The sequence below is a fragment of the Pan troglodytes genome, chromosome Y, assembly GCF_028858775.2.
Source record: "Pan troglodytes isolate AG18354 chromosome Y, NHGRI_mPanTro3-v2.0_pri, whole genome shotgun sequence".
NCBI lineage: Eukaryota > Metazoa > Chordata > Mammalia > Primates > Hominidae > Pan > Pan troglodytes.
In genome coordinates, this window is record NC_072422.2 from 23,715,137 (window position 1) to 23,729,795 (window position 14,659).

Below are 14,659 nucleotides of genomic sequence, written 5' to 3' on the forward strand. Positions count from 1 at the left end.
CAGCTGATCTCTCGGTAGAAACTCTACAAGCCAGAAGAGACTGGGAGCCAATATTCAACATTCTTAAAGAAATAATTTTCAACCCAGAATTTCATATCCAGCCAAACTAAGCTTCATATGTGAAGGAGAAATACAATCCTTTACAGACAAGCAAATGCTGAGAGATTTTGTCACCACCAGGCCTGCCCTAAAACAGCTCCTGAAGGAAGCATTAAACATGGAAAGGAACAACTGGTCCCAGCCACTGCAAAAACATGCCAAATTGTAAAGACTTTCAAGGCTAGGAAGAAACTGCATCAACTAACAAGCAAAATAACCAGCTAACATCATAATGACAGGATCAAATTCACACATGATAATATTAACCTTAAATGTAAATGGGCTAAATGCCCTAATTAAAAGACACAGACTGGCAAATTGGATAATGAGTCAAGACCTATCAGTGTGCTGTATTCAGGAAACCCATCTCACCTGCAGAGACACACATAGGCTCAAAATAAAGGGATGGAGGAAGATCTACCAAGCAAATGGAAAACAAAAAAATGCAGGGGTTGCAATCCTAGTCTCTGGTAAAACAGACTTTAAAACAAGAAACATCAAAAGAGACAAAGAAGGCTATTACATAATGGTAAAGGGATCAATTCAACAAGAAGAGCTAACTATCCTAAATATATATGCATGCAATACAGGAGCACCCAGATTCATAAAGCAAGTCCTTAGAGACCGACAAAGAGACTTAGACTCCCACACAATTATAATGGGAGACTTTAAAACCCCACTGTCAACATTAGACAGATCAAGGAGACAGAAAGTTAACAAGGATATCCAGAAATTGAACTCAGCTCTGCACCAAGCGGACCTAATAAACATCTACAGAACTCTGCACCCCAAATCAACAGAATATACATTCTTCTCAGCACCACATTGCAGTTATTCCAAAAGTGACCAGATAGTTGGAAGTAAAGAATGCCTCAGCAAATGTAAGAGAACAGAAATTATAACAAACTGTCTCTCAGACCACAGTGCAATCAAACTAGAACTCAGGATTAAGAAACTCACTCAAAACCGCTCAATTACATGGAAACTGAACAACCTGCTCCTGAATGACTACTGGGTACATAACGAAATGAAGGCAGAAATAAAGATGTTCTTTGAGACCAACAAGAACAAAGACACAACATACCAGAATCTCTGGGATACATTCAAAGCAGTGTGTAGAGGGAAATTTATACCACTAAATGACCACAAGAGAAAGCAGGAAAGATCTAAAATTGACACCCTAACATCATAATTAAAAGAACTAGAGAAGCAAGAGCAAACACATTCAAAAGCTAGCAGAAGGCAAGAAATAACTAAGATCAGAGCAGAACTGAAGGAAATAGAGACACAAAAAGCCCTTCAAAAAATCAATGAATCCAGGAGCTTGTTTTTTGAAAAGATCAACAAAATTGATAGACTGCTAGAAAACTCATTTCTTAATGAAATGCATGGTATTGTTCCTGTCCTCTTCTCATTTACTTTCATTCTCTATTTTAGGCATAGGTAACTATTACTAAATGCCAGAGTGAGGCTGGATTCATTATTGGTTCAATTTTTATTTTTTTCTTTCTATGGATGGAAGTGTCAAAAAGAGACTTTGTTCCCATGAATATGTATTTAGGAATGGAAGAAGGAATTTTTAAAGCAATTTCACTCAATTCTTTGAATTCTTCATGAATTAAATACTGAAAACTATACACATGACAACTGCAAGTCATTCAATTTTGTTGAAAACAAAGCAATGAAAATTGCTTGACTTACAAGAAGAGTTACTATCTAGCCTTTAGAATTGTTCACATTGTGAAGCCAATGACTAACCTTTCCAATGTTAGCAGGTAAACTGAGGCACATTTTTAAAGAGTTTGAGCAAGAAATATTCCCTGAATTGAGCAGCTCCAAACTAGAAGCCATTCAGGAGTTCCATCAAGGGAAGACAATGGGGAGAATTTTATAAAACACACACAGAAGTAAAGCAGATGGCATTTAATTGTTTACAATTATACAGTTGCCTCATTTGATCTATCCCATTGGAAAGTCCTAATTATATAAGTTTGTTAACTGCTTCTGATTGGTTGAGTTTACATTCTGTTTATTTATGATATAAACATTTACAAGAAATAGCTCAACTTAAGTTTTACTTATGTTTGCAAATCAAGCAAGGTTGAGGACACTTCTGGGGCCTAACTGTTGTTTTTCTTCTAAGAGATTCTTCAGGTCTCGTCTCTATTTTAATTTGCATCAGCTTTAATAAACCTCTTGTCCTTGGTGTGTGTCTTTTTTGTTTGTTTTTATTTTTACCTTTTTATTTTAAGATAAAACTCAGATATGGAAACCACACAAGTGTATGGTTTTATTTCTGCCATGCAGATGTAAAGCAACAGGATATTGCCAACCAAACTAGTATTCCAATGCAGATGCCTTGTCCAAATCACCATTCCCTTCAGACCTTTTCCACAAAACTGAGACATTTGTCTGTGTTATTAGGAAGTCACTCAGTGGCCAAGGAAGAAATGAAGACCAAAGACAGTTAGACTAAGAAGAAATACATGATGAATCAAGGTCTTGAAGAAGGCATGAGTGGAAAGAATCAGATAAATTCTACATCACTGACAAGGTTTAGTCTTGGAAAACTGAAATTTCTCTTAGTGCAAGTCAGAGAAAAGAAAATAGAGGACAAATTCATTCAACCTGTCATTTGAGGAAGATTTATTCAGGCCCTTATTACTTGGCAGTAGTGTAGAAAGCACTGGAGGGAGATATTAAAGAGGAAAATAAACTGTACTTGGGCTCTCCAGCTAGATGGACTTAATTGCTTTGAAAAAGGAGGAGATGAGGTTGTGGTTCTCAATAAAAGCTGTTTAGGAGATTGTGGATTTGGACATGTGAAGAGTGGGAACAAAATTTCAAAAACCTACAGTCGAGAAAGCCCTGCAGAATCAGTACATTTTATTTGCAGGACTCTGGAAAGAGCCAAGTCCACCATTTTGTTTTAAAAGCTAAGCTTGGAATGCTTATATCAGACATCACAGTGAATCTAATTGATTCTATTTTTGTATCTGGATCTGCCATTGGAGTGATGCCAAAAGACACATACCAAATTAAAGTAGAAACACTAATAAAACATAACAGGAGCAGAATGCTGCAAACTCAAATTGCTTATTTAAAAGAATGATTAGGTTTAAAATGTTAGCACGTCAGAAAACAATTTTCCTCTACTAACATCACTTCTGAAGGTCAGCTAATCAGAAATATATAGAATTAGGACAGGCTGTGAATTCAATAAAGCAGACCTTGCAGTAAAATAAACTTCGCTGCAGGCCCATGCTATTGGAATTAGAAAGGCGTCGTCAATCATATGCCTGCAGATCAGAGGTCTCAGTGAGCCAGTGATAATTCTCATGTTTAGAGTCCACCTGTTAACAACATGTCATTTTTTTACATGTCTTATTTGATGCAATATTTAATTGTCTCTTTAAGAGTGCTAAAAACACTAGGATGCTTGAACATTTTAAAAACAAAAATATACAAATGAGGTAGGCAGTGGGATTTCTTTTGTGTCTTCCTTTGTTTGAGCAAGACAGCCTTTTTTTTCTTTCAATCCTTTCCTTCTGTTCTCATAAATTAATCTGCATTTGTGATTTTAGATTTGTGCAGAGTGGAGTGTGATTACTGAGGTCTTAATCAACATTCAGGCTGACAGAGAACAGTTGAAGCAGCTATTGCCTGTTGTGCAGAGAGATATGTTTATTGTAAATGCTGTGGGCTCTCTGAAAAGTTAGGAGGATAGGCCTTTGAAACTGATGAAGGTGTCAAAGTGTTGCTTTAGATCTCTATATAGCTGACAGTACTGCAAGGGTCACTTGGGAAAGGAAGAGTTATTTGTAAGATCTTTGAATGGAAGATAGAAAAGGAAATTATTTTACTTCAAATATGATATGTTTTCTAATTATTAACTGAATTATAGAATTTGAATTGGAAGCAATTTCATAAGGCAATCAGTCTAGTGATTTCCCAATACTGATTTCCAGACAGACACAAGACTGGGAGAATATTTTTACTAATACTTGGCAGAATTAAAAAAAAATAAGATATCAGTATAGACAGAGTTTCAACGAAGCTAGATTTGTTATTTGATTTTAATCTTAATATTACATTATTTTTATCTGTAGTCCTAAAATACTCCTTCTTCTTTTAGATGACAGATGTATATGATGGGATATGTAAATGCTCTTAGACTAAATGAAACGATCATTGTTCTTTTGGAAACTGGAGTAGGGCTAATGTGAAGCTAGACTAGAAAGTAGGCAGCATGTGGTTTGAGGAACAAGATCTTCTTGTACCTGAGCTCTTTCTTCCCTATGTACTCAATATCCTTATTTTGCTATGCAGTTTACAGTGTCATGTTGTTCCCTACTCCCTTCTTTCCCAAATAGAAACCAACTTTGAAAAAGAATCAGCTTTCAGCCACTTATCCAACTCACAGGCAAAGTGAGAGTGCACTGTAGGTGCTAGAAACCGCAATCCACTGCTCTCAATTTTATTTTCTCATGTATGTTAATCCCTCCCTCTCTACCAACTCAGTATACATATACATTTGTGATCTAAATTCTTACATTGCTTTTATAAATTAGAATTTTTCCCATTGTTTACCCCCCGGCCACCTAGCCCTTCATTACTTTTCTCCACTGAGTACACTGTACCCACTTCCCTCATTTCTTCCCACTGGCTTTTCAGTTCAGTTCAATTTGGTTTTGGTCTCATTCCACTGGAACTACTTTTATCAAGGACAGAATTCCCATCTGTACTATGAAAACTGCTGGTTACTTTACCATTTTCCTCTTAGTCAAATTCTCAGCATTATTCTGCACATTAGCAACTCTCTGTTCTTCAAACACAGAACTATTCCAAAATTGTCCTATTTTAGAGATTTGGCAGATTTTTTTCCCTCTTTTTCAATGGCTACTCTTTCTGATATCTCACAAAAGACTTCTTTGGAGAAAGCTTCACTTAGTGCCCAATATACAGTAGTTCTGTCTGTTATACCAACCATCACTACTGTCTGTTACACTCTTTCAAAATCCCAAAATTTCCTTCACAGCATTTACAACTGCTTGTGTCTTTTATTTATTATCTGTCTCTCCCTGTAAATAAAGCTTTATGAAGTCAGGGACCATTAACCCCATATTCATTGCTGTACCTCCAGAACCCAGCACAGTGCTTGTTGCATACTAATAAATATTTATGACATTTTTATTATTCAATGAATCATAAATCTTAATAATCTTGAATAATAATAAAGATTAATAATAATATTGAATCTTAATAAAGATTCCTTGAATAATTTGATGGATAGATGAGTGCCAAGAATCCCACAATATTTTTTACTAGCCTCAACTTGAAAACTCATGCCAAGACTTTTGTACCTTATCTTTGCAATGATTCTTGCATCTGTCTCTTTCTTCCAGTCCTTGCTTCAACTTTCCTTGCCCAGGTCACCATCATCTATTAGTTTAACCATTTAATAAAACTCATAACTCACCTTCTGTCTTCTCTTGCTGATCTTCAACCCATCCTATATATTGCAATTAGTCTTACAACCTTCGTGAAACTCTGATCTTATTTTCCTATGAAACAAAAACAACAACAACAAAAACTTGCCTTTGTGTACACAGTTTGTTCTATACTTTCTATCCTGGCATTTCTGGGTCTTGAAGACCTGGCTTTAACTGATACCAGCTCTAAGTGATCATAATGTTCCATGTATTTGCCTAGCTTTTTTTGTGTGTGTACTTCTCTTTCGAAACTTTTATGACTCAAAGTTGTGTTATTACAGCATTTAATAGAATGAGAACATGATGAGTGCAGATACATGGTATGTTTTCTAATCTCAGTACTTATGCAACTCTATGCATATTTACTGAATAAATCATTGTGTGAAACTCTTCTTGAAGTTCTGTGTTCAGTATCAGAGAGAATATAGAATATAAAAATGATTAATTGCAAACCCTATATAGTGTTTGTGTGTAACTAAAAATACTGAATTCTGTACATTTTGTTTAAGGCAATGGATATGACTTATTAGCTGTGCTACTGTTAAATATTGTTGTGTAACTGATGCCTGCAGTTTCCTGAGCCAAAAGAGGAAAAATCTTGTCCTTAGAAATTTTTCGACTGAAGTCCTCCAATTAATTAGAAGACCCTTAGCAAAAAAAAAAAAAAAAAAAAAACTGTTGGTGCATGTGGCCTTTTGCCCAGAAAGATCTGCAAGATATGAAGAGAACAATAGCCTCAGGAAGTACACTCAGAAGATGAAACTGTATAATGTGAAAAATCCCACTCTGAATATTTCTAGCACAGGCTGACTACCTGCAGCTCCTGATATTGACCCTTAAGCATGCTGCTCAGAATTCCATTGTAGAGGAATTAAAGTGGCCAAGCGTATATGTATGTGTGTGTGTGTGTGTGTGTATGAGAGGGAGTTTCACTCTTTCCTATATATGTATATGTGTGTGTGTATGTACATATACATGTATATATATACACACACACACACACATTCATATAGGAGACAGAGACTCAGTTTGTTGCCCAGACTGGACTGGAATGCAGAGGCTCAATCTGTGCACACTGCACCTTCAGCCTCCTGAGCTCAAGTGATCCTCCTGAGCAATCCTCTTACCTAAGCTTCCTGAGTAGCTGGGACCACAGGCACACACCACCAGTCCTGGCTAATTTTTTGTATTTTTTGCAGACACCGGGTTTCCCCATATTTTCAAGCTGGTCTCGAACTCCTCAGTTCAAGTGACCCACCCACCTTGGCCTCTCAAAGTGATGGGATTACAGGCGTGAGCCACTTTGCCCTGCAACGTATATTTCTAAATATTTTAAAATATTAATGTTGGCTGGGTATGGTGGCTCAACTTGTAATCCCAGCACTTTGGGAGGCCAAGGTGGGTGGATCACGAAGTCAGGAGTCGGAGACCAGCCTGGCCAATGCAGTGAAACCACGTCACTACTGAAAATACAAAAATTAGTTGGGCATGTGTGTGGGTGCCTGTAATCCCAGCTACTTGGGAGGCTGAGGCAGGAGAATCCCTTGAACCCAGGAGTCAGATGTTTCAGTGAGCTGAGGTTGCGCCAATGCACTCCAGCCTGGGCAACAGAGCTAGACACCATTTCAAAATAATAATAATAATAATAATAATAATTTTTACTTGTATCATGCTGCATGAGAACAGTGTAATATAATTAAGGGCAGATGAGTAGATAGGAACTTACTTTCATGGATTATTGTTCTTAACATAGTTGCTCTCAATTTTGAATGCACATTAAAGTTATCTGCCAAGCTTACAAAAGCTCACATATCCAGGATCCATTGATCCCCATAAATTCTGATATAATTGGTGTAGGGTAGATCTCAGATGTGGGATGCTTTTTGTTATCTCTCCAGGTAAATCTAAGTTGTTTGTATGATTGAGAAGCATTTCTACTCATTAAAGATTGACATTCTGCTGTAAGTTATTCAGGAATAAAATAATTGATGTAGTGGTTGAGGGGCTTTTTGTCTCATTCTAACATAATTTTTCCTTCATGAAGCTATAAGCTTGAGGTTTGAGCACTCCACATTCAACACCTGTAGGGACATAGTGAAAGCACACACTGAGACCTCTGTATTTCCAACTGCCCCAAACAAGTTACCTGTCACAGATATTCTGTCCCTTTTCTCAGCTTTTAGAGCACTTTACGTATCTGGGTTTTTTTGTTTTGTTTTGTTTTGTTTTGTTTTGAGACAGAGTCTCGCTCTGTTGCCTAGGCTGGAGTGCAGTGGCATGATCTCCGCTCACTGCAACCTCCGCCTCCCAGGTTCAAGCAATTCTCCTGCCTGAGCCTCCCAAGTAGTTGGGACTACAGGCGTGTGCCACCATGCCTGGCTAATTTTTGTATCTTTTGTAGAGACAGGGTTTTACCTTGTTTGCCAGGATTGTCTCAATCTCCTGAGCTCATGATCCTCCAACCTTTCCCTCCCAGAGTGCTGGGGTTATAGGCGTGAGCCACCATGCATGGACTACATATCTCTCTTCTTACATCATTTCTATTTGTCTCCCTTTGGACTGAGCTATCACTGAAGGCAGAAACAATGTCTTATTCACTTTTGATCACAGAAATTAGCACAAATGGATTCATTTTAGCTGGGAGAATATTGAAGCTTAAGTCAATTTGCCTGGAATTTAAAGGTTTTCATATGCTAAAATTCTGGAGGATACAGTGCTTGCATCTTGTAACTATTACCCATACATTTAAATTTTTGACAGTCATTGCCCTTCTTCAGGTTATAATGTGAATACCTAGAAATACAATATTTCTCCTTAATAAAATATGACAACCTTGAGCTGTGATAGTTTGACACAAACACAATCAGTGTGGTGCTATCTTCTTCTCCAAGATAATTTCTTTCAATTGTTTTAATTATATGAGTTATAGAAATAAAATAAATAAGTAAAACAAAGGGGAATAAATTGTTGGCAAAATAATTAAAAAGTCTCAGAACTTAAGGGTGCTTATTTATAGATTAAAAGGCAAACACCTAGCAAAATAGATGAAAATAGACTCATGCCAAGATATATCAATGTAAAATCTGGGAACACTGAGAACAAAGAGAAAATTGTATAAGTTTCCAGAGAGGTAAAAATAGGTCAGGTACAAAGGATGAGGAATCAGATGATTTAAAAATTTTCAACACTGGCCAGGCATGGTGTCTCATGACTGTAATCCCAGCACTTTGAGAGGCCAAGGTGCACTCTGGGAGGCCAAGGTGCACTTTGGGAGGCCAAGGCAGGCAAATCACCTTATGTCAGTAGTTTGAGACCAGCCTGACCAACATGGAGAAACCCCGTCTCTACTAAAAACACAAAATTATCCAGGCATGGTGGTGCCTGCCTGTAATCCCAGCTACTGGGGAGGCTGAGGCAGGAGAATTGCTTGAACCCAGGAGGTAAAGGTTGCAATGAGCTGAGATCATGCCATTGCACTCCACTCTGGGCAACAAGAGCGAAACTCCATCTCAAATAAAAAAAAAAAAATCAACTCCACCACTATGAAGCAGAAGGCAATGAATTACGGAGTTCTGATTTGAAAATTCTAAAAGAAAATGATTTCTGATATACATTGTTATTTCCACATAGACTAAAATCAAATGTACAAGGAGAAAACATACATTTCTCAGAAATATGACAACTCTGAAATTTTGTCTCCCTGTGAAACTTTTCTCAAGAAACTACTAGAGATTTCTTCCTACCAGAAGGAAGAAGTAAACCAAGAAAGACAAAGATTCTGAAAAGCAGAAAATAAGAGACACAACAAAAGAGAAATAAATTCTTAAAAGCGTAGTGAATGAAATTCCTAGGATGAGACAATTGAATCAGGCCTAGAGGGCAACCAGTCAAGACTGTTGCAGAGAAGCAGCCTACAAGAGAGTGTTCTTCAAGGAGGGAGCATTTATAGAACAATTGATGTGAATAAAAGTCTTGATAGGAGATTTAAAAAATTAGTAAAGAATTTTCAACTGAGTTAGCACAGGTTAAAATAAAATTAAATGGGAATTGAACAACAAAATTATAACAGCTATTTCTCAGCAACTCATGGATTATCATAATATAAATTTATAATAGAAATTAATGGTACTGCAAATATTACAGATTAAATTTTTGGGTAGCAGGAAAAGTGATATTGCAATAGGAGTTCATAGACAAATGTTTCTACAACTTGAAAATTAATGTACTAGATATTTAAAGAAAGAATTAGAAAAGAAACAACAGAATCAATACTGAAAAACTAACGTGAGGGGAAAATGATGTAGAGAAAATTGGTAAAACATACAAAGCCAACCTCTGGTTGTTGGAAAAATGTAATAAATGGTGCAAACCTCAGGCAAGGTTAGAAAAAAAGAGAAAAGCACAAATAAAATGAAGAATTTAAAAAATACATAAGCATAGATACAGTAGAGATTAAGAAGCTAATAAGGAAATATGATTAAAACTTTATGATACAAATTTGAAAACTTAGACCAAATAGAATTTTATAAATTTATAGCTTAGTAAAATTGATACAAGAAGGCATATGTAATCTGAATTGTCTCATACATGTTCAGGGAAATAAAAGATTGTTCCTAGAGATAAAACACTAGGCTCAGAATTTTTCCCCAGGAAGAGCATTTCAATATATATGAAGAATTCTATAGAATAAAAAAGGGAAAATCCTAAACTCATTGTGTGAGGCAAGCAGAACTTTGATGCCAACAAGACATAAACTGAGTGGATAAAAAGATATGAAAACTAAAGTCCATTCTCATTCATGAAGCAAATGGTAAAATCCCAAATGTAACAAGATTTATGTGGATTCTCTGAGGGTTAGAAGGAAATTTCCTTCTGCCAGATCCTACTACTCTGGGACAACCCACACACAAATTTATGTTTTGAGATTTTCTGTAATACCCATGCAATATGGAACTGGCTTGACAGTCTATGTGATAGCCAGCCTGTGGCCATGACTTCTCAGGGACACAAATTTTTTCTGTTTGCCTCCTTGTTCTGCTCAGCTCCAAGAGAACTTTGACCAAAGTTCCTTGAGCTTGGAAATAGGAAAGGGTTTGCTTCTGTTTCACCCTTACTGTGAAGATACAGTCCTGTGGAATCCAGATCCACTGGAGAGAGTCAGCTATTAAACTCTTTTCATAAGTAGTCCCTAGGCCTTGACTAGAGTCTTTACTGAGATATGAGGCTAATAGTTCCTTCTTGGTCCACCACTTTTTGATATAATTAATGTTTCTTCTATTCAGAATTTTTAATCGTTTGGGAAGTGACATGGTTTGGTGTGTCTCCATTCAAATCTCAGCTTCAATTGTATCTCCCAGAATTCCCACATGTTGCAGGTGGGACCTAGAGGGAGGTAATTGAACGATGGGGGTTGGTCTTTCTCGTGCTGTTCTTGTGATAGTGAAGAAGTCTCACGAGATCTGATGGGTTTTTCAGGGGTTTCCGCTTTAGGTTCTTCTTCATTCTCTCTTGGCATTGCCATGTAAGAAGTGCCTTTATTCGTATACCATGATTCTTAGGCCTCCCCAGCCACGTGGAACTGTAAGTCCAATTAAACCTCCTTTTATTCCCAGTTTCAGGTATGTCTTTATCAGCAGCATTAAAATGAACTAATACAGGAGGGTTGGTCCAAATAACTTTGGCTTCCATTATAGAAGGTAGAAGTTGGTGAAATGTTTAATCTTTTCTGTGGCAAACTTTTGCAGTGGGTATTATTTTTCTAATTTTTTTGTTGTTGTTGTTTTATTCACTTTTGTTTCTCACAGGGTACTCTTGCTCTGTAGCCAAGGCTGGAGTGCAGTGGCAGGATCTCTGCTCAACACAGCCTCCGCCTCCCAGGTTTAGCCTCTCCAGTAGCTGGGATTACAAGCATGCATCACCACACCCAGCTAATGTTTTGTATTTTTAGTAGAGGCCTGGCTACACCATGTTGGCCAGGCTGGGCTCCAACTCCTGAAGTCAGGTGATCTGCCCATCTCAGCCTTCCAAAGTCCAACATGCTGGGAATACAGGCATGAGCCACCATGCCCAGCCAACTACAGTATTTTTTACCTAAGCGAGTGGACAAGTGGAGTTGTCTTTTTTTTTTTTTTCTTTTTTGAGACAGGGTCTCGCTGTGTCATCCAGGCTGGAGTGCAGTAGTGAGATCTTGGCTTACTGCAACCTCTGCCTCCCAGGTTCAGGCGGTTCTCCTGCCTCAGCCTCCCAAGCAGCTGGGACTACAGGAATGTGCCACTAGGCCTGGCTAAATTTTATATTTTTGGTAGAGACAAGTGTTTGCCGTGTTGCCGAGGCTGTTCTCAAACTCCTGACCTCAAGTGACCCACCAACCTCGGCCTCCCAAAATGTGGAAATTACAGGCAAGAGCCACCATGCCCGGCCTGGAGTTGTGGTTTTTTGACATAAAAAGAAATCTGTGCAGGAGAAAGCTTGGTTTGTGGGAGCCTCTGAGCTCAGTTTGGCCCAAAGGTTTAGTATACCTATTATTAGTGAAGGTATGTTGTTAATATACAATATGTTCATTTACATAGCATAGGTATATGCTCATCAGATATTTTCAGGTAAAAAAATAGACATTCCAGTAGTTGGAGCCATTACAGCAATTTCCACTGGGGGATTTAACAGTCAGATTCCAGTTGTGGGCAACAGTGATTAACATAATGGTTATTAATGAGAAGAGATTTTGAGATGTCTACCCATGTTTAGATGTCAGTGTCTTGAAGGGATGGGTTTGGCACATTATTAAGAAAGAGTGCATTTGACTGGATACTAAGAAAAACATTGAATTTTTTTTCTTGCCTCTATAACATGAAAGGACAATTAGAGATATAGAAACAATGGAACATTTCACAGTATGACTTGACATTTCACTGAACTTTTATCCTTTTAACTATGTACAAAGTTTACTACATATGCAAAGGTAGGACTGCTATAGGAAGAAAGAGGTGGAGTTAGAGGTCACAATCCACAGCAAGATGAAAGTCTTTTGTGGATCGCACCCTGAGAGTTGAATTAGAGTGAGAATTAACTTTCAGACTGACAAAAGAGAACAAGGAGAATGAAGCTATCAGTAGTTAACAGTATTGGATTAATTGAAATGAATGTTGACAGAGTTTTTTTGGCTTTCCATCAAATTGAGTACAGAAACAGTAACTGCTTATCCAATTTCACACATATACAATTGTGGATTAATTAAAAGATTACACAACCCATATATTATGGGTATCTCATATAAATATATATGTACAAGGGCAAACTTACAGTGTGCAAATATGTGTCTGTATCTAGATATATATAATTCCATTGACCAACAGTCAGAAAGTTAGAAATTATTCTCCCATTTTACCATTCCCTTTCCAACAATTTTGTCACAAATATAATTTTTCATTATGTTTGAAGCCTATTCTCTGGAGGCATGTAATGTATGGATACAGTAAAGCCCTGAGATATCACAAAGTTGGTGTCAGAGAAAACAACTACACTGGTGTTATAAAAGATTAATCGTGAGGAGAAAGTTATACTTCACCTTACTACAATTACAGTTGTATGACTTCATCAAAAGCTGAAATCATTCAATATACTTTCTTTTTAATGTTTTATTTAAAATAGTTAATTTCAACAGGATTACTCAAGGAAAATATTGGTATTCATAATCAATAATGTTGAAAAATTCCCTTTAATTGTTGATTATTTAAAATGTAAGTAAAATACTAAAAAGTACGTATAATATAATTTCATGAAGCATTCTTTATGGTTTTCATAAAATTAATAGTCTCAATGGAATATTTTGAGACTGAGAAAGTTCCATATATCATTTTATTGTACTTTCACTTTATTACTTGCTTGCATGTCATAACTGATGGAAATAAAAATATGTATATTTACACATATGAAAAACATGGATTTTTGTTTATGTTTTCTAGTGAGACAAAGTTACCAATAATTTTATCTATATAGGAAAATTTTTACAAACCTAAAGTTCTTAACTTTCTTTTCTTTTGAAGTTTTATATTTCAGTCTAGGTATGAAATGGAATTGGCTGTGATCATTCTTTGATTTCACTGTTATTTGTGAGTTTCTGATACAGTGTTAGGAATGTATAGACTTTAAAGCTTTTCTTCTTCTTCATCTCCCTTTGGACCTGTATATGTGATTTCTGCAGTAATGTGCACCGTTATCTGACATATGGTTGCTGAAAGATACAAGCGTAAATAGAATTCTTAGTTTCAGTGAATCTTTAGGAACAGAGAAGTAAAAGTGAAAGATAATTATGGTATGAATGTAAGTAAGCAGTTTATCACAGAGGTACAATAAGGGTGAAAATAAATTTAAAAACACATGCCTCATCCAAAACATGAGGTAGTAAAAATGAAAAATTTAGGTTGGCATAAACAACAGTTTAAAAGTTATGATCATTTCTGATGACAGCAAGTAGCTCAGAAACCATGAGGAAGTCCTGCAAATCTACATGTTGGATTGGCAAGTCAGGATGGGAAGCCTGGGTCTGGAGGAGGGTGCTAAGGTCCTGGTCAGGTTGAGGTTCTCCTGGGGCTCAGCGGTGTCTCAGTGCGAGAGCTGGGAAGTGGAAACGCATGCTTCACCCCAGCTACAAGGCCACATCAGCCCACCTAGATGAAATTATCCCTTGACTGTCCTCTTTCTCCCTCTTGGACAGGCAGGTGAAGGAACTCAACTATCCTGAGTACAAGTGTCAGGAAGAAGTTTGCCTTTCATCACAACGTTTACTTCCGCAATGAAGTGATCAGTAAGGAGTATTGCATTGGTATCCTCAATGAGGAGTGCCTCCCGGCATGTTAGAGGGGACAATATGCAGGAAGCTGTGCCTGGCGTGAGCCTTGCTGACTCCTCTCTCTCCAGGATACAGGGCAACTGGCTCCACTGCAGTCCAGTGGTTCTAGGGTCATGCAGGTGAAGGCCCCACTTCCCCGCAGGTCACTGCCTAACTGAGCTTCTTCAGCTGGTTGGCTGACTCTGACTGCCCAGTGTACGGCACGAGTGCTGAGGTGGGG